The sequence below is a fragment of the Pteronotus mesoamericanus genome, unplaced genomic scaffold (assembly GCF_021234165.1).
Source record: "Pteronotus mesoamericanus isolate MK-2021 breed Mesoamerican mustached bat unplaced genomic scaffold, CSHL_Meso_final contig_130, whole genome shotgun sequence".
Lineage (NCBI taxonomy): Eukaryota > Metazoa > Chordata > Mammalia > Chiroptera > Mormoopidae > Pteronotus > Pteronotus mesoamericanus.
This window is the reverse complement of record NW_026555060.1, coordinates 16,162,862-16,181,735: the sequence shown is the minus strand read 5'-3', so window position 1 is coordinate 16,181,735 and position 18,874 is coordinate 16,162,862. Positions and strand designations below refer to the sequence as shown.

Here is an 18,874-nt window from a genome sequence, read left to right as displayed (position 1 = left end):
ATTTTCTCTAAAGCTACCCTTATTAGCAAGCGTCCCTACATGTTAGACTGAGAGAAAATTCTTACTGGCATTTTGCAAACATAAGAAAGTCTTTCTTCGTTGCAGTATTTGTCTTCTGGGAAAAGACTTGCAGAGCCTTGTGGTAAGTTGCTTAATAGTAGTCATGATCTGTTAATCATATTTTTTTTTTCCTTTTTAAGAGAAACAAGAAGAAAGAACCGTTTAGTGACTGTCAGGGTCTCTAGGCATTGGACCAAAGGTGTCCCAGAACAGTAGTGTTTTATTCTAAAATTTGACTTATCAGAATAGGGACCTTGACCAGAGTCTGTGTCCCTTAGGGGGTTCTTTGCTGGGCCGCTGGATGTTGGGAACTTCTCTCAGAAATGGCTGCACGATCTTTTTCTGTATGAACATTTCATCAGTTTTCAAAAACTTCTCTTTCTAAAGTGATCTTCTTTTGTAGCATTCAAGAAGCTATGGTTTGCTTCTTAAATTATATTAAAATTAATTTTTAATTGACAAGTGACACATGCCCTTGCCTAATCCCATTTTTAAAAATTTAAGTAAAATAAATGCTCAGAAGACAAGATTAATACTAGGATATGACTGAGGTTTGCCCTGTTTTTAATTTAGTGAAACTATTGATTTCAAAAGCTTTGCACAGATGTATGCAGAAATGCCCCCAATTGAAAGCAAAAGATATCTACTTCGTTTGAGTAAGTGTATGGTAATGGACTGGCTAACGTTCTTGGTTTTTAAAATACAATAAAAATTACGTATAATATTCAGTGATGTAAATGAAAATACTTAAAAAATTGAGTTTTTAAGTGTGAGAAGACCCTTTATTTCTGAGTAGAGAAATTGGGGTCACCTTTTACTTTCTTTTATTGAGCTTTTCTGTATTGTTTCAGGGGTGTCCAACCTTTTGACATCTCTCTTCCACATTGGGAAAAGAGTTGTCTTGGGCCACACATTAAATACATTGTGACATGTAAATCACACACACAAAAAATCCCATAATGTCTTAAATAAATTTATGATTTTGTGCTGAGCTGCATTCACAGACATTCTGAGCTTCATTGGCCGCATGGTGGGCACCCCTGAAATATAAAAAAGGCCACTTTATTTGTGGAAAAGAAACTTTGTATTAGACACTGTTAATAAGTTATAACACCATATAAGCAATAATTAGACCACAAATAGTGATGAGAAAAATTGTGAAAGACTAGATAATGGGGAACCTTTAAATAGTAATTTTATAAAAGTTGGGAAAATTGGCACTGAACATGTCAAAAGTGGTGAAAAACCGATGAAATGTCAGTTTAATGGAAGTTTGATAGCTATTCTTTTTTGTAAATTTATATATACCTTGAATACTCTTATGCAGGATTTAATTTGGCGTCATCTCATTTTAGTAAAAGCATTTATTCACTCTAAGAGCTTGATGGAAACTGTTTCTATAATAAACATACAGGTTTGTTTCCATGTGGTTTCATAATAATGTGGTATAGATTTCCCCCACTAATACGAAGCCTTTCGTAAGTCAAACTAGCATGATGATACTGTGTCACAATGCATTTGGGAGCAGAAGGAGCCTGGATTCTTTTAGCTGCATAAGGGGTGCCAAGAGTTCCCTAGAAATAATAAATTGTCTTGTGGTGTGAGAAGAGTCAGCCAGCGGGAACACAACGGAGGACAAATCCTAGAGTCAGAAAAAGTGTTAGAGAATTCTAGGAGTGCAGCATTCATTGTCTGGTACAGTCCAGAATTGATGCCGACTGAACCCCTCTACAATTCCTCACTTTTCAAAAACCTTTTGGTGATATCTCTCCTTAAGAATGCATCTTGATTTTGTAATGGAACTTGGCTCTTAGGCCATTTCATTTTTACTTTAAAGCTTACAACACAAAGAAAAACATGCATATCTAATCTAATCTGTCAAATCTTGCCAAGTCTCTCTCAATATTTTGTTACAAAATGGTGGCCGTGAAATGTGAAATATTTATATTCCTGGCATGTATGTGCCCTTTTGCTTACACGTGTCTGTTTGACTTAAACTACTCCGTATTCTTCCATCTCTAAATTCCTTTGTTTTGAGGTTGCTTTTTATTTTCAGTGAATACTTTCTCCCTCTCACTCTCTCTCTCTCTTTTTAGAGACAGTTTATTTGAGCCAAATTGACAACAATTGCCAGCAGCAAAATCTCAATGGATTGAGAAAATGCTCCGGAAAATGGAAGTTTTACCACTTATTTTATACATCAGAATCAAAGGGGAATATGGAAGGGGGATACATGAAATTCATTGGTGATAGATTAGGGAGGCAGGAGAAAGCAAATTGGGGAAATCTGTGGGATTGGATAAAAAGTAAAATGAATAGATATATACTTCTTTTACATTTGTGGGTACAGGATAGTTACCAGTTAACATTTAACACGATAATAACAATGAGGGGATTTGTGGTCTCTGCTCTGGCCTGTGTGGTGGTGCCCTGGATAGTCAAGTGGTGCTGGGCTGGGTGAGGAGGGGGGTAGGGGAGGAGCTGGAAAGAAAATCACCCTGACATTCCAAAATTATGTTATCATAGATGCAAAAAGACAATAGGCAGGCTCCGTTAAGTACAGATTGACCATTGCCAGGGAAGATACTGGCGTAGGATATAAGTACCTGCCATGATCTCTTTTTAGTTAAAAAGTTTTAATTTCAGACCGCCCTATGTGTTACTTTGGGTCTCTGAGTTTGGAAGGCCACCAAGCCAGGCCTCCCCTGAGCTGGTCAGGTTTACTATGTGAATGTTTTTTTGTCCACACTTTCCCTTTTTTGGTTGTAAATCAGTCTGAAGGGTGCATTGATGATCAACCTTTGGTCCCACAGTGCTAGAGAGGCTCATTCCTAGGAAGTCTCTTTATCAGCATTTATCTTCTGAATGATGGACCATTGGGGATGGGGTAAGACTGTACCCTCGGATGGAAGTCAAGCCCAGATTTTTCTCAAAAGTGACAAGTAGGTAAATGGGAGGCAGTCAAGTCTTATGGACTTTCATTAAGAAAAACACTCTGGATCGTTTCTAACCTATAGGCTATCATGAATACAAGTTTTGCTATCTGCCCCATTTCCCTGTATTTTACATCTAGTATAACATTTATTTGTAATTTGATGCACACTATCCACCTCTTCAGTTTAATGAATACTTTCTTTTGAGTCTTAGTGTCAAAAACTGTACCATGAAAACAAAATCTTTTATTTAAAATTGAATTTATTAGGGTGACATTGATTAATAAAATTATATTGGTTTCGGGTACACAATTCTGTAAAATCTCAATTGTATATTGTAGTGTGTGTTCTCATTACCTCGAGTCAAGTCTGTTTCCATCACCATTCATCCCCTCCATACCCTCCTCTACCTCCCCCATCCCTTTCCCTTCTGCTAGTCACTGTCCTGTTGTCTGTGTCTATGAGTATTTTTTTTCAATCTCTTTACCATTTTCATCCAGTCCCACAATCCACCTCCACTCTGACAGCTGTCAGTCTGTTCTCTATGAGTCTGTTTCTGTTTTGTTTGTTTATTTTGTTCATTAGATTCCACATATGAGTGAAATCATATAGCACTTGTCTTCCTCTGACTGGCTTATTTCACTTAGCATAATACTCTCCGGGTCCATCCATGCTGTTGAGAAAGATAAGATCTCCTTTTTTACAGCCAAGTAGTTTTTCATTGTGTAAATGTACCACTGCTTTTTTATCTACTCATCGACTGATAAACATCTGGGCTGCTTCCAAATCTTGGCTATTGTAAATAACCCTGCAATGAATGTAGGACTGCATATAGTCTTTCTAATTAGTGTTTTGAGTTTCCTTAGATACATTCCCAGAAGTGAAATCGCTGGGTCCTAAAGTAGTTCCATTCATAATGTTTTGTGGTAACTCCATACTGCTTTCCACAATGGCTGCACCAATTTGCATTCCCGCCAACGGTGCAGAAGGTTCCCTTTTCTCCGCAGCTTTGCAAACACTTGTTGTTTGTTGATTTATTGATGATAAAAAAAAATCTTGAAAAAAGAAACGACATCACAATATTGAGGCTTGGAACCAAGTTTCTTCAGTGTTTGTATATCCATGGCTTCTGAAAGCCTTGCCATCCCAGCTGCTGTGCATCTTCATTAGCTACAGACATATTCACATTTGTTTAGGGGCCTGGTTCCTAGGCCAATAATTTAATTTCTTTAAAAAACCATATATGCCTTGTATCTATATGACTTCCTTACAGGAAGGGACTAAATGAACCAGGAAATGAAGATTCCTAATTAATCTTTAAGTCACTGTCCTGTCATGTCATGAAAATCTATTATGTCTTATTTGCATAATTCCTATCAGAAATCTGGCATCACCTATATCAGTCTTATTAAAGAGTAGTCAAGAAAATTGGTATAAATCTGAGGGTGACAGGATAATTAAATATCTTGCAATTGGATTTGTATTTTTAGCCAAAAATGACAATATTTACTTTCTAAAAAAATCTGAAATTTATTTTCTACATAATCTCTTCATGTTGAAATTTTCTATCTCTTAAAAGATAAATAACTTCAGAGTTTTTTATTACATTGGTATTTGCCAATTATGGAGGAATTCCATGATCTAAGAAACCAGGTATGATCACCTGTGTCCTTAAATTCCTTTTATTTCCAGAATAATATTTTATTAATTTTTATTCTCCATAAAATAGCTATGATGTCTAAGTCTGAAGATGTAGGCTTCTTTTAGGTTGCACAATTGTGTAATTTCTAACTGGTGCTCTCTTGTTCATCCATTTGCAAGTAATTACCTCTATTCTGTTCAAATTGAACATCATGCATTTACTTGACACATCAGGTACTTTTGTTATTTCTTTGGTTGTTTAAATAATTATTATTGATCTCTAAAATCGTTGTTTATAATTTAATTTTTCAATTAGTCTTATTTTTTTTTCTTTTTATCTTCACCTGAGGACATGCTTATTGATTTTAGAGAGAGGGGAAGGGAAGGAGAGCAAGAGGGAGAGAAACATCGATGTGAGAAACATTGATTGGTTGCCTCTCATACACATCCCGACAGGAACTCAACCTGCAACCTAGGTATGTGCCCTGACTGGGAATAGAACCCCTGACCTTTCCATTTTACATGATGATACTCCAATCAACTGAGCCACACCCACCAAGGCTAGTCTTTTAAGTAAGAAATGAAAGCTACTCTCCTCAAAATATATTGTTTTCAGGAAATTAGAGGTATTCCTTAACTTTTATACACACACACATATATGTATACACACATACACACACACACATATCAGTAAGTGTTGAGCTGGTCCACTCAGTTATTTGCAGGGGTAACATACAACATACCTAAGCATCTGGAGGGTACATGGACCAACCAAGAAGAACAGCATATTGGTCTTAGAGCTGGAGAAAATTGCTAGATCATGAAGACAGGGCTTCTGGGACAGCAGCTGGAATAAATGGAGTAGCTGTATCAAAAAGACCCAGCTATTCTATTGTTTGAAGAACTGTGCCAAGATTCTAGATTCCACCTTGATGTAGGCCAGTTGACAGATAGAGCCATTTACAATGCCTCCCCTCTCTCTAAAATAGAGCAGCATGACAGTGAGGAAAGAGCATGGACTTCAGAGTCAGCAAGGCCAAGTTTGGCATAATAGTCATTTGAGCCTGGGAAAATTTCTTATCCTCTAGCAATGTCAATTTCCTTCCCTATAGGGAGCATAGCAATGTCGTCCGTGTAAGGTTGCTGGATGGTTACAAATAACATGGGGAAACCCTGGTCCACAGGAAGTGAGAGTGGTTGCCATTATTCCCTTTATTTCCGTGACCCCATTCTCTTGGGTGGCTTTATTTTTTGGAAAACTTTCTCTTGGACGCTTTGTTTTCTGCTCATACCTTAGACCTGAGTGCTTACTAGAATTCTTCCTATGGCTTTCTTGTGTTCTCTGTCTGCATACTCTCTCGAGCAATCTCATCTACCACCAGGACTTCTACCGTCACCTTAGCAACGACTTCCTCATCTGAGTCACTGTTCAGCATTCTTCCTGGGCTCAAATCTAACATATTAGTAGTAATCTGCTTGAATATGCTACAGGTACTTCAGACTCCACATGTCTCGAATTGACCTCATTTCATCACATACTTTTCTTTGCATCTCCCACTTAAAGTAGTACCATTCATTTTTAAGGGTCATCTTTGAACATTCACTACTTATTTTTATACCATAATACGTCATCTTTAAACATTTGCTACCATTTTTGGTGTCCAAATATGTCAACCATTTCTGTCAGTTTTGTCACTTAAATTATCTTTTTATCTCCACTGTCTTAGTTCAGGTCCCCATTTAAAAAAAGATTTTATGTATTTATTTTTAGAGAGAGGGAAAGGGAGGGAGAAAGAAAGGGAAAGAAGCATCGACTGGTTGCATCTCCTGTGTCCCTCACTGGGGACCTGGCCCACAACCTATGCACATGCTCTGACCGGTGACCTTTTGGTTCACAGGCCAACGCTCAATCCACTGGGCCACACCAGCCAGGGCAGGTCCTCAGTTCTTTCTCTGCTTTCCCTGTTTCCAGCATCAACCATCTCCAGACCATTTTATGCAAAGCCAGGAGAATTTTTTTCTTTTTAATATTATTTCCTTTTACATTTTTGATTACCCCCCAAATGACTATTTATTGTAGGAAGATCAAAAAATAAAGATATTTAAAAATAAGACATAAAAAATGACTAATCCTTACAGTCACAGACACAGATGACATACTGCTGAAAATTTTATATACATTCTTTCAAACTATTTTGAATGTACAAATAATGGAAAAAGGTTGAACTGTAGTATATTTCAAACCTTTGATGAAGGGAGATTGAAAATAAACTGAACTGAGATTTTCTGTCTGACCTGCACTGGGCATTTGATGGCGTATCCACTGTGCTGATGTTAAAGTGAGACCATTGTTTGGTGATTGATTATTGGCTGTTTTTATTTTAAAGGAAATTATAGCAAATCACATTATCTTTGTTGAGGTTATGGTTTCTCCTGAGGGAAATAAATATCCCTGCTGTCAGCCATCCTGAGTGATCAATTCTGGAGCATGAAACTTAGAAGGCAAGCTGAAGTGAGGTAAAAAGTTTTTCTCTTCTAAACACCAGAAGTTCTTGTAATCTACATTCTGAAGAACAGGATTCCAGGACATTTCCAGTGAATTAACAGTTATGGCTACATGGAGGATGCTGGGATCAAATCAGTCCTATTAGGAAACAAAGGTATGCTTTGACCCTGAGCAGTAGAAATTCTGGATAATTCTGCATGTGGTGTTTCCCTCTCAATATTCCCAAAACTAATGGAAATGATACTCCATGGAAGTTACAACCTGCTTCCTGAGGAACGATGGGAAAAAAGGGGAAGGGCCCGTTTGATACTTGAGGCAAAATTGAATGACTAGTAAATATAACTGGAAAGGCTTGACAGAGCCAAAATAACCACTAAGTAAATGTAGTTAAAATATATTCAGTATTTGGTAAGTAATTTAAACTTAGTAGTACAGAAAGTAGGTAAATTATAACAGACAAGTGCATCTTCTCAGAATTATGAACTTAATTGCATGCACTGTGTGCTTTATAATCCTGCATGTGGCAATAACTTAACTGAATGATCTTTAAAAGGTAAAATCTTTAGATGTTTGATTTTTAGCTAGATAATAATCTTTTGAGAAAACAAACCTTCACAGACAATAGGGGGCCGTGTTTATCTGCTTGATTTCATTGTTCAGAAGCTCTTCATTGCTGACTGTTGCTCACAGGTTTTGCACAGTGGGGAGTTCCTGTGGTTAGTAGTTACCCACACAGTATCTCCACATTGCCTCCAGTAATGGTGTTGCTTTGGCGCTTGTATGATTATCTTCTGATGGAACCTGCAGTTCTTCAGTTTAAGTCTATCTTGTGAATGCTTTTTTTGTTAGCTAGTGGCAAGTAGATCTGAGATTTCCTAAATCTCAAAAGGCATTTTTATGGACCAATTATTTTAACCTAATATCTTTGAAGACAGCAATTAACATGATGCATTTAAATAGTTAAGTTTTCCCTCTTCATTTCCTAGCCTCTGATCCTGTATAGCAATTCTAGTTAGATCATGGGGAAGAGGTGTTTCAACTTAACATAAAAACAAAGTTGCCCATTCCTAGTTTTATTTTATTGCTGTTGAACAGATTCAAGTGGGAATTTGCTCTGTAAACTATTTTTTGTTTCTTAAGAATACCCTTCTCATGGAGTCAAGCTAAGTACCTCTTTCACCTTTTTCTAAATATTTTGCATTCATAGATATGAAATGAAAATATTTTCAGTTTTTATAGTACCGAAATTGTGTCTGAACTTTTTTTAAAAAAATGTTTTATGTATTTATTTTTAGAGAGAAGTAAAGGAGAGAGAAAGAGAGGGAGAGAAACATTGATGTGTGGTTGCCTCTTGAGCACCCCCAAGTGGATACCCGGCCAGCAACCCAGGCATGGGCTCTGACTGGGAATTGAACCAGCAACCCTTTGGTTGCCAGCCCAGCGCTCAATCCAATGAGCCACAGCAGCCAGTGCCAGACTTTTTATAATTGAACAAAATACACCACGATAACTTCTGTTTTATAAGTCGTGTTATATGGATTGAATTAAATGCACACTAATGTTCAAATACTTAGGTACATTAATATTTAAATATTGGTCTTCTCCAATGGCTCAAGACAGCAGCTTGTTTATACCACTGGATCTCCAACTTTAGCTTGCATCCTACTCGGTCCCACCCCAAGTTTCTCATTCAGTAGGGCTGAGTAGGGGGCAAGAATTCACCTTTCAAACAAGTTTTTGTAGGTGACTTTGATGCTTCTAGTCTGGGGATCCCGCTTGAAGAACCATTGGTTTAATCATTCAGGTGAATGCTCTTCACAGGGTGTGCCTGGAGACAGCAGTGTTTCTGTGGCCATTAGATTCAGATGGGGTCCCTCATGGGTGTTTCATTTCTAAGTCTTTTGATCTTATACCTCCATTTAATTTCATGACCTTTAGAATTTGGGCTCAGGTGATGGGGAGAGGGCTGGTGCCATTAGCCCCAAGTCTGCTGTTGGAGAGTAGACCAGAGTTACTCTCCTGTCTACAGTTTGTTAGTTTAGGTTTGTATAAATGAAGTAAGAAGTCCAGGTGGAGGTATGCTAAAGACAAACAGAAATTACAGAGCAAGAACAGGGCTAATAACTTACTGACAACTTAATGATAGATACCTTCATTGTTTCATTTCATTTAATCTACACAAGTTTCCTGAGGGAAAGCAATAGTATTCTTATTTTTATGGATGAGGAAGGAAACTTACATTCAGAACATTTAAGTAACTTGTAATCATCTAGGGCCCAATTTTGAACCCGGCTGGTTTGTTTCTCAACTCTCTATTATATCTATGGATGAGAAAGTTTGAGAAGGAAAGGTATGCACAGTGCTGTCTGAAAGGAAAACCTTCAGTATTTTGGTTGGTGGGTGTAAGTCTCCCAATGGTAGAGACAAGATGGGAGAGGCAGTAAGTAAAGATTTGCTTTCTGAAAAGATAGGTTTTAAAAGGAAAGAGACAAGAAAATGATATTGTGAGAATAAAGGCCTTCCCTAATATAGGCACTTGTTAAGGACTGAATGTTTGTATCTATGCAAATTTTTATGTTGAAGCCCTAACCCCAATGTGATGGTATTTGGAGGTGAGGCCTTCAGGAGGTAATTAGGTTTAGATTAGGTAAAGGAGGTAGGACCCTCATGATGGTACCAGTGCCCTTATAAAAAGAGGAAGAGAAAGAAATCTCTTTTTCTCCATGGGCATGCACCAGAAAAGACCATGTGAGCCCGCAGTGAGAAGCCAGGCACCGCAACCCAGGAAGAAGACGCGCACCAGGCAACGCGGGTGCCCTGCTCTCAGACTTCCAGACTCCAGAACTATGAGAAAATAAGCCCAAGACAGCTGAGACAGCACCCATGCAAACTGGTGTTATTTACTCAGGCATGATCCATTAAAAGGTTTTTCCAAGGTTTCTAAATATATTGACTTGATGTTTCTTGATGTTTTTTTTACTCTCCCTACTTCTGTTGGAACACTTACAAATGAGCAGGGAATTCCTGTCCTGGCAGGATTCTCCTGCCAAATATGCTTAATTATGTAACTGGGTTAGGTATGTACTGCCTCTTACATAAGAACTGGTTTTTCTTTCATTTATCAAGAGGGATTGAGCTACTTCTCTTATGCTTGTGTGTATGTGATATGCATGTGGTGAAGGTAATGTTAAAGGCATTACTTGAATGGCTTTCAGTCTTAGTTTGTTTGAGCTTTAGAACTGATGAGCTAAAGTTCTTAACATGACACCAAGGAAATAAACTCTATTATATTTGTCTCTGACATGTTTAGAGAGCTTCCCAAAAATAAATGAACTATTAAGTTATTGATAAATATGGGTCAGTCTGTTAATATAAAACACAGTACAAAATTTTATTTCATTTATGCTATGAATTTACTATTTTATCTATTTTACCTTTTGATTTGAAGTTACAATGGAGATACTTATAAATTACTATAGATTTTTTCTACAGCATGAGTAAAAATTTCTTAGTTGATTTACTACTGAACTCCCAAATATTTAACAGTTAAAGCCAAGAGGATGAACAACATATTAAACACAAAGCTAGTGTGACTCAAATTCTTTTTAGAACAAGGCAGAATAGAAAATAACTAATATATTACAAAGATACTAATTAGTATCTAAGAGAAAATGATATTGCTGGCATCACATGATTTCTATGAATTGAAATAGGTTTTGAAAATGACTTATGGGTGTTTCTTTTGTCACATATACACTAACTAAATTTCCAAAACTGCTAGGAATTCTCCCCGAGTGTAAGGATAAAGACTGTGTGAAGCCATACTTTTCTTATTCTTCCACAATATGAGAATTCAAACTACCCCCAAAGTTAACCCATATTAGGTGAAATTTATCAGCTTTCCACACAAAATTGGAGAACCATTGGCAGCTTCTAATATATAGTTACTTTACAGGCCAGTGGTGGCGCTGTTTATCTCCTTCTAAGTCACCTGAAAGAAATCACAAATATTAGAACATTGCTTTGGGTTATACAATGAACAGGTGAACTATACCAACTGACCACCTGAATGTGAATTTTTATATATACACACACACACACACACACACACACACACACACACACACGTGTGTATATATATGTGTATATATACATATATATGGCTATATATTATATTTTATATATAAATATATATAGCTATATTTGTATATATTATATGGCTATATTTTATATATAAATATATATGGCTATATATTATATTTTATATATAAATATATATATGGCTATAACTTGTGTCTCAGTTTGCTCATCTGTAAAATGGGGATAATACTAGTACCTAGTTTATAGACTAGTTGTAAGGATTCAGTATTAATGCATGTACAACCCTTAGAACTATGCCTGCCGCAGAATAGGCCCCAGGTAAAGTAACACATCTATTACCTAAAAGGAAAAATAGAATAAGCCCCTCTCCCTGAAGCTAACAGTGGAAAGTAAAAAAAAAAAAAAGAAAGAAAAGTAAAAAGTAGAGGTGATTCAGCCAGGTAAGTTTGGCATGAAGAGGCAGATAGGCAGATTGGATAACATTCATGAAGTAAACGTTGTCCTGGAAGGGCACATTATGATGGAGATGGACCTTGTTTGCTCAGCAGAGCACCACTTGTGGGGACAGTGTCTCCCAGTGGGTGGCCAGGGTAAGCAGGGGCAATCCTCGAATTCCCTTTATAGAAGCTGCGTGTTTTGCTTTTGGAGCGTTGTTATCTCTGGACAAAAGCTCTAGCCTGGGCACGTTTTGAAGGATGCCACTTTCTCCTAAGATTTAGGGGCTCTCCTTCTCTTCCTTGCTCTCAACTTTTCTCCAGAGGGAGAAAAAGCTATGTTGTTTACTTCTTTAAGCATCTGTGGACAGATAACTTTTCTTAACAGACCTCTCTAATCAAGGAATCACAAAGCCCCCTCTAGATTTATATATTAAAATGTTGCATAGTCACTGTTTCCTGCTTGCTGGTGTGGTTTGGCTGTTGCAGCCTTAAACGAGCCTCTTCCAACAGCTGCATCACACCATGTTTGGGCCAGCATTGTGGGGGAATCAGGAGCTGGGAAGCACCAGTTAGAGCCATTAGCAACCTTGTTGATGGCTTTATGATTTTACTACTACTGAGCAAGTCTTCAGGCCTCCTTAGGACTCCATTTCCTTCTTACACGTAAAATGCTGAGCCAGTCTCTAAACCCCATCAAGCTATGATGTCACATTTGATTGACGCAACCCCAGTCACAAAGAAGTTCACTAACTCTAGGGCTGCTAATATGTTTCTTACATACCGATCACAAAAGCAATTTGACAGAAAACTTTTTTCTCAAAAACAATCTTAAAGCTATTGGCTCTACTGACATGGAAGCCACTATTACAGCTGACTTTACTGTGAGCTCCCTTTTGTCTGGTCTGATCTCCCCCACCTTCTCTTTACTTGAAGTAAGCTCAGTTATTCACTTCCTGGAGCTCTCAAAGTTGAAACCAGTTCATCAGAACAATCCCTGGGCTCACAAACTTCCTGGAATTGGAAGGTTTTAATTGTAAGACTTGTAAGAGTGTGTCTAGGACTCTACGGTCATTGGCAATTGTTGATGTAATAACTGGTCAAAAATACTTGGAATTGGATCATTTTCCAAACATTATCATGATAACACTTTTCTGGCAGCTAGCAACCGTGAAGAGAGGGCATGAGAAAAAAATTACTAATATGGGACTATGATGTTGCTGTGAAATTACAAAATTGGATTTCTAATGTATTTTAGGGGTCACAAAATGACCAGTAAGAATGGTTAATGCTGACTCTATTAGTGCCCGGGAAACTGTACGGTGAGTATAAAGAGCTTAAAGACATTATGTCTGACAGTGATGGGATTTGCTCCCTGTATATTTCCAGCAGTAGACATTTAAGTGTCTGGATATTATACATATGGATAATGTGAACCTGTAATGTTTCGGTCAAAGGTTTTGCAAATTATTTTGTAAACTTCTTGTATGTAGTGCCAGACTTCATTATATTCATAATAGAGGTTCAGCTGCTTCAAATGCTTTTTGAGATGAAAAGAGGAGATATCTACATACATAAATAAATCACATAATGTGTTCGATAGATATTTTAAGTGAAAATGTGGTCCCCTTACTTGTCAGAGAAGCTCATAGGTTCTCTTGAGCAAATTTATTTAAAATGTCCTATTTCCATTTTATCATTCTGGTTTGGGAACCTAGGAGATTTAAGTCATATCAAAATGCACAAAACAAGATATTTTCTTAATGCAATTAATGTCTTCACCTTGTTTTACTAGGCTTGATTGTTGTCAAGGAGCTTTAATGGGGTTGCTAAACGCTGAAATATTTCACATGCATGTGAAATGACTTAAAGTCAGTGAAGACTGGTTTACTAATAATAAGCCAAGCCTTCTCAGATGTACCTTTTTCTCTTTTCCTGAGAGCTTCACAAGGCCCAGGAATGGAAACCAGCTTATTTCTCAGCATAATTCAGAAATTGTTTCAAGATTGTACCCTAAAGAGTGTGGGTATTTGTATCTCTTTTTAGTTATTTGTTTAAATTATGAAATATCCTAGACCTATATAATATATAGATGACAGTATAATGAATACTCAGTGTACTGGTCAATTTGTATAAGAAGACCACAAACACAATTCAAGTCCTCATAAAACCCTATTAATCTCCCCCCTCCCCCATTCTTCCCAGTTTTTATACTTTTTGTAAAAAAAGTTTATTTTATTCTCATTGGAAAGAGAAAGATACATCGATGTGAGAGAGAAACATCGATTGGTTGCCTCCCTTATGCACCCCGACTGGGGGAACCACCTAGGTATGTTCCTTGATCGGGAATTGAACTAGTGACCTTTCTCCAACTAATTGCTCCACACCAGCCAGGGTTATACTTTTACAATATACATATATAGCCTTAAAAATTAAGGTATTTTTTGGTGTATTTTTAATTTGTATATAGATTGTATCATGCTGTATATATCTTCCTTCAAAAACTTTTTTATTTGTTAAACAATATATTTTTGACATTTAACCAAGTTGACAGATGTAGCTCTGTTTTGTTCACTTACACTGATGTTTGGTATTTTATTGGGTGAATAGAACAAAAAAACTTTCAGCTGTTCTGTTGATTAACCAAAATTTTTTAGTTAAAAAAATTGTATTAAATGTTCTTTAACATTTCTCCATATCTCTTAGTCAAGAATCTCTTTAGGGATATGTGTAAGAGTGAAATTGCTAGGTCATAGGGTATGTCCATCTTTACCAAAATTAGATATGGCTAAATTGTCCTCCACAGTGGTTATGCCAGAAGGTGCCTTTTATAGTTTTCCCTAAGAGTGTGCCTGTTGCTCCACTTTCTCACTAACACTTATTATCAGAATTTTTCTTTTGTACCAATCTGATGAGTATGAAATAGTATACATTATTGTTTTTTTAAATAAATTTTATTGATTATGGTCCTACAGTTGTCCCAATTTTCCCCCCTTTGTCCTGCTCTGCCTGGCACCTCTGTTCCCTCCAGCAATCCCCTCCCTTAGTTCATGTCCATGGGTCATGCATATTAGTTCTTTGGCTACTCCATTTGCTATATGATTCTTAACATTCCCCTGTCTATTTTGTACCTACCACTTTGTACTTCTTAATCCATGAACATTTTCCTCCATATTCCACCTTCCTCCTCCTAGCTTGTTAACCCTCCAAAATATCTCCATATCTATGATTCTGTTCTTGTTCTGGTTGTTTGCTTAGTTTGATTTTTAGATTCAGTTGTTGATAGTTGTGAATTTGTTGCCTTTTTAATGTTCATAGTTTTGATGTTCTTTTTCTTAAATACTCCCCTCTAACATTTCATATAATAATTGCTTGGCAATGATGAGCTCCTTTAGTTTTATCTTATCTGGGAAACACTTTATCTGCCCTTCCATTCTAAATGATAGCTTTGCAGGATAGAGTAATCTGGATTGCAGGTCCTTCTCTTTCATCACTTTGAATACTTCTTGCCAGTTTCTTGTAGCCCGCAAATCTTCTTTTGAGACATCACCTGACAGCTTTATGGGAACTCCTTTGAGGTAACTCTCTGCTACTCTCTAGCTGCTTTTAAGACTCTCTATCTTTAACCTTTGGCATTTTAATTATGATGTGTCTTGGTGTGGCCCTCTTTGGGTCCAACTTGTTTGGGACTCTCTGTGCTTCCAGGACTTGTATGTCTATTTCCTTCACCAAATTAGGGAATTTTTCTTTCATTATTCAAATAATATGAAATTATTTTGTTTTCACTTTCTCGCTAACACTTACTATCAGAATTTTTCTTTTGTACCAATCTGATGAGTATGAAATAGTATACATTATTGTTTTTTTAAAATATATTTTATTGATTATGGTCCTACAGTTGTCCCATATAAGGACAACTTACAAGTTGTCAAAAGTTTTCATTTTCTTGCTCTTCTTCTTCTCTTTCTGGCACACCTATTATTTGTATATTGGTATGTTTGGGAATGTCCTAGAGGCTCCTTATTCTATCCTCACTTTTCTGAATTCTTTTTTTCTCTTTGCTGTTCTGATTGAATGCTTTTTTCTTCCTTATGTTCCAAATTACTGATGTGTTTCTTGGCTTCATCCCCTCCACTGTTAATTCCCTGTACATTTTTCTTGATTTCATTTAATGCAAACTTCATCTCTGCCTGTTTTTCTTTTTTTATGCTGTTGCAGTACTAAATGATTTCTTTGAGCATCCTTATAACCAGTGTTTTTGAACTCTGCATCTGATAGGTTGTTTATCTCCATTTCATTTAATCCTTTTCCAAAATTTTTGTTCTGTTCTTTCATTTGGACCACATTTCTTTGTCTCCTCGATTTGGCAGCCTCCCTGTGTTTGTGTCTGTGTATTAGGCAGAGCTGGTAAGACTCCCTGTCTTAGTACATGTCCTATTGTAGAAAGGGCACCTGTAAATTGTGTGGGGTGAATCCTTAGGTAATCATCAGGGCAGAGCAACCCACTTCACCACTTCATGGCTCTGTGTGGGGGAGGGCTCATAGAGGGGACAATGCCACTGCCGGGTCTCTGGAGATTGCCTGGGAAGAATCTGTGTCCTGGCACTTGCCCTGCTGCCATTCCCCTCACTCTCTCCCCTTCTCCCCACATGTCACTTGTGCCTTTCCAGCTACTGCCCTGGTGCAGAGTGGGTAGATCTGTGTGAATCCTAAGTCCCTTGCAGCCCTGTCAGAGGAGTCTCTTGAGAATCCCTCAGTACTTCTGCCACCCTAACCACCACTGGTATTTATGTCCAGAAATTATGGGGACTTGTCTTCCTGGTGCTGGAACCGTGGGCTGGGTGTCTGGTCTGGGGCTGGGATGGCTCACTCCTGAGGTATCCCTCTTGGTTTTTATCCACCACATGTGAATGTGGAACCGTCTGTTCCGCTGCCTCTCTGCGTCATTCCATGTCTCCACACCTCTCTGCACCTCTGCCCCTCCTACCTGCCAGGATGAATGTGGCTTCTTTAAATCCTTGATTGTCAAACTTCCATACAGCTTGATTTTCTGATGAATCTAGGTGATATTTCTTTTGTAGTCTAGTTGTAAATTTTGCTGTAGTTCTGTGTGGAGGTGAAAGTTGTCCCAATTTTTTCTCCACTTTATTCCCCTCTGCCCTGTACTGCCTCTCCCACTAGCATTCCCTGCCCCTTAGTTTATCTCCATGGGTTGTACATATAAGTTCTTTGGCTTCTCCATTTCCTATACTATTCTTAACTTCCACCTGTCTATTTTGTACCTATTATTTATGCTTCCTATTCTCTGTAACTTTCCCCCATTCTCCCCCCTTCTCCTTCCTGCTGATAATCCTCAATGTGATCTTCTCCATTTCTGTGATTCTGTTCCTCTTCTAGTTGTTTGCTTAGTTTTTTTTTGTTTTTGTTTCTTTTAGTTTCAGTTGTCAATAGTCATTTGTTGTCATTTTACCTTTCATAGTTTTTTATTTTCTTCCTTTTCTTAGATACGTCCCTTTAACATTTCATGTAATAAGAGCTTGGTGATTTAGAACTCCTTTAACTTGACCTTATCTGTGAAGCATTTTATCTGCCCTTCCATTCTAAATGATAGCTTTGCTGGATAGAGTAATCTTGGATGTAGGTCCTTGTCTTTCATGATTTTGAATACTTCTTTCCAGCCCCCTCTTGCCTGCAAGATTTCTTTTGAGAAATCAGCTGATTGTCTTATGGGAACTCCTTTGTAGGTAACTGCCTCCTTTTCACTTGCTACTTTTAAGATTCTCTCCTTATCTTTAATCTTGTTTAATGTAATTATGATGTGCTTTGGTGTGTGCTTCCTTGGATCCAACTTCTTTGGGACTCTCTGAGCTTCCTGGATTTCCTGGAAGTCTATTTTCTTGGCCAGATTGGGGAAGTTCTCCTTCATTATTTTTCCAAATAAGTTTTCAATTTCTTGCTCTTCCTCTTCTCCTTCTGGCACCCCTATGATTCAGATGTTCGATCGTTCAAAGTTGTCCCGGAGGTTCCCAAGCCTCTCCTCATTTTTTTGAATTCTTGTTTCTTCATTCTGTTCTGGTTGAATGTTTATCTCTTCCATCTGCTCCAAATTGTTGATTTGAGTCCCAGTTTCCTTCCTTTCACTGTTGGTTCCTTGTATATTTTTCTTTATTTCACTTTGCATAGCCTTCACTTTTTCCTCCATTTTGCCACCATACTAGACCATTTCTGTGAGCATTCTGATTACTAGTGTTTTGAACTGTGCAGCTGATAGGTTGGCTATCTGTTCATTGCTTAGTTCTGTTTTTGGAGCTTTGATCTGTTCTTTCATTTGGGTCATGTCTCTTTGCCTTGGTACATTGGAAGGGGCAGAGCCTTAGGTATTCACTAGAGTGGGGCAACCCATGTCACTCCATTGTTTTGCTGTAAGTGGAGGAGGAGTCCAAGAAGGAACAATGCTGCTTGCTTGGCTCTCGGCTGGCTTTTAGTCACTTCCCCCACTACCCACAAGCAAATTGGGCCCATCTAGTGCTAATTCCCAGGTGGTTTATGTAGGTTCTAGGATCCTGTGGGTCTCTTCAATGAACTCTCCTGTGAGACTGGGAGTTTCTCCCTCTGCCACATCCCCTACAGGTTTTCACAGCCAGAGGTTCTGAGGCTTTCTTTTCTCACACTGGAACCCTGGATTGTGGAACCCTGGAGTCTGTCTCTCTCCCCAGCTGTTCCTTCCAGTTTATCCACCTGTAAGTATGGGACCAATCCATCTGTCATCTGCTGCCTTGCCTGCTTGGGCCTCCAGCTATTGCCTTGCCATGCTCTCCCCTCCACCCTGGCTGCCCATCTCCACCCCTCATACTGATCTGAATGAATGTTTCTTCTTTAACTCTTTGGTTATCGGATTTCCATACAGTTCGATTTTCTGGTAGGTCTGGTTATTTTTTGTTTTTAACTTTGTTGTTTTCCTTCTTTTGGTTGTGCGAGGAGTTAAAGTGTGTCTATGCCTCCATCTTGGACTTTTTGTTTTTAATTAGATTTTTTTTGCTCATACATCACCAGATAACAGAATAGGCTCATTATGATACATATTTTGAGAGATAATTATGTCTCCCATCCCAGGCCTAGGCAAAGATAAAGTCTTACATTTTGGGGTGGCACTTTTTTTTTTATAGTATACCTTTTGCAGATAGGTAAAATCTTCTGGA

At 37.8% G+C, this 18,874-nt stretch overlaps 1 long non-coding RNA gene across 1 annotated transcript in view; it reads right to left on the bottom strand.

The window, feature by feature from the left end:
• Positions 1 to 928: 928 nt before the first annotated feature.
• Positions 929 to 18,874, bottom strand: part of LOC129084264 (uncharacterized) — a 35,252-nt gene continuing 17,306 nt past the window's right edge. The window contains exons 3-4 of the long non-coding RNA XR_008530573.1: positions 5,378 to 5,481; positions 929 to 1,100 (exon numbers count right to left, since the gene is read on the bottom strand). This is a non-coding gene — a long non-coding RNA (uncharacterized LOC129084264). The remainder of the gene's footprint in view (positions 1,101 to 5,377; positions 5,482 to 18,874) is intronic.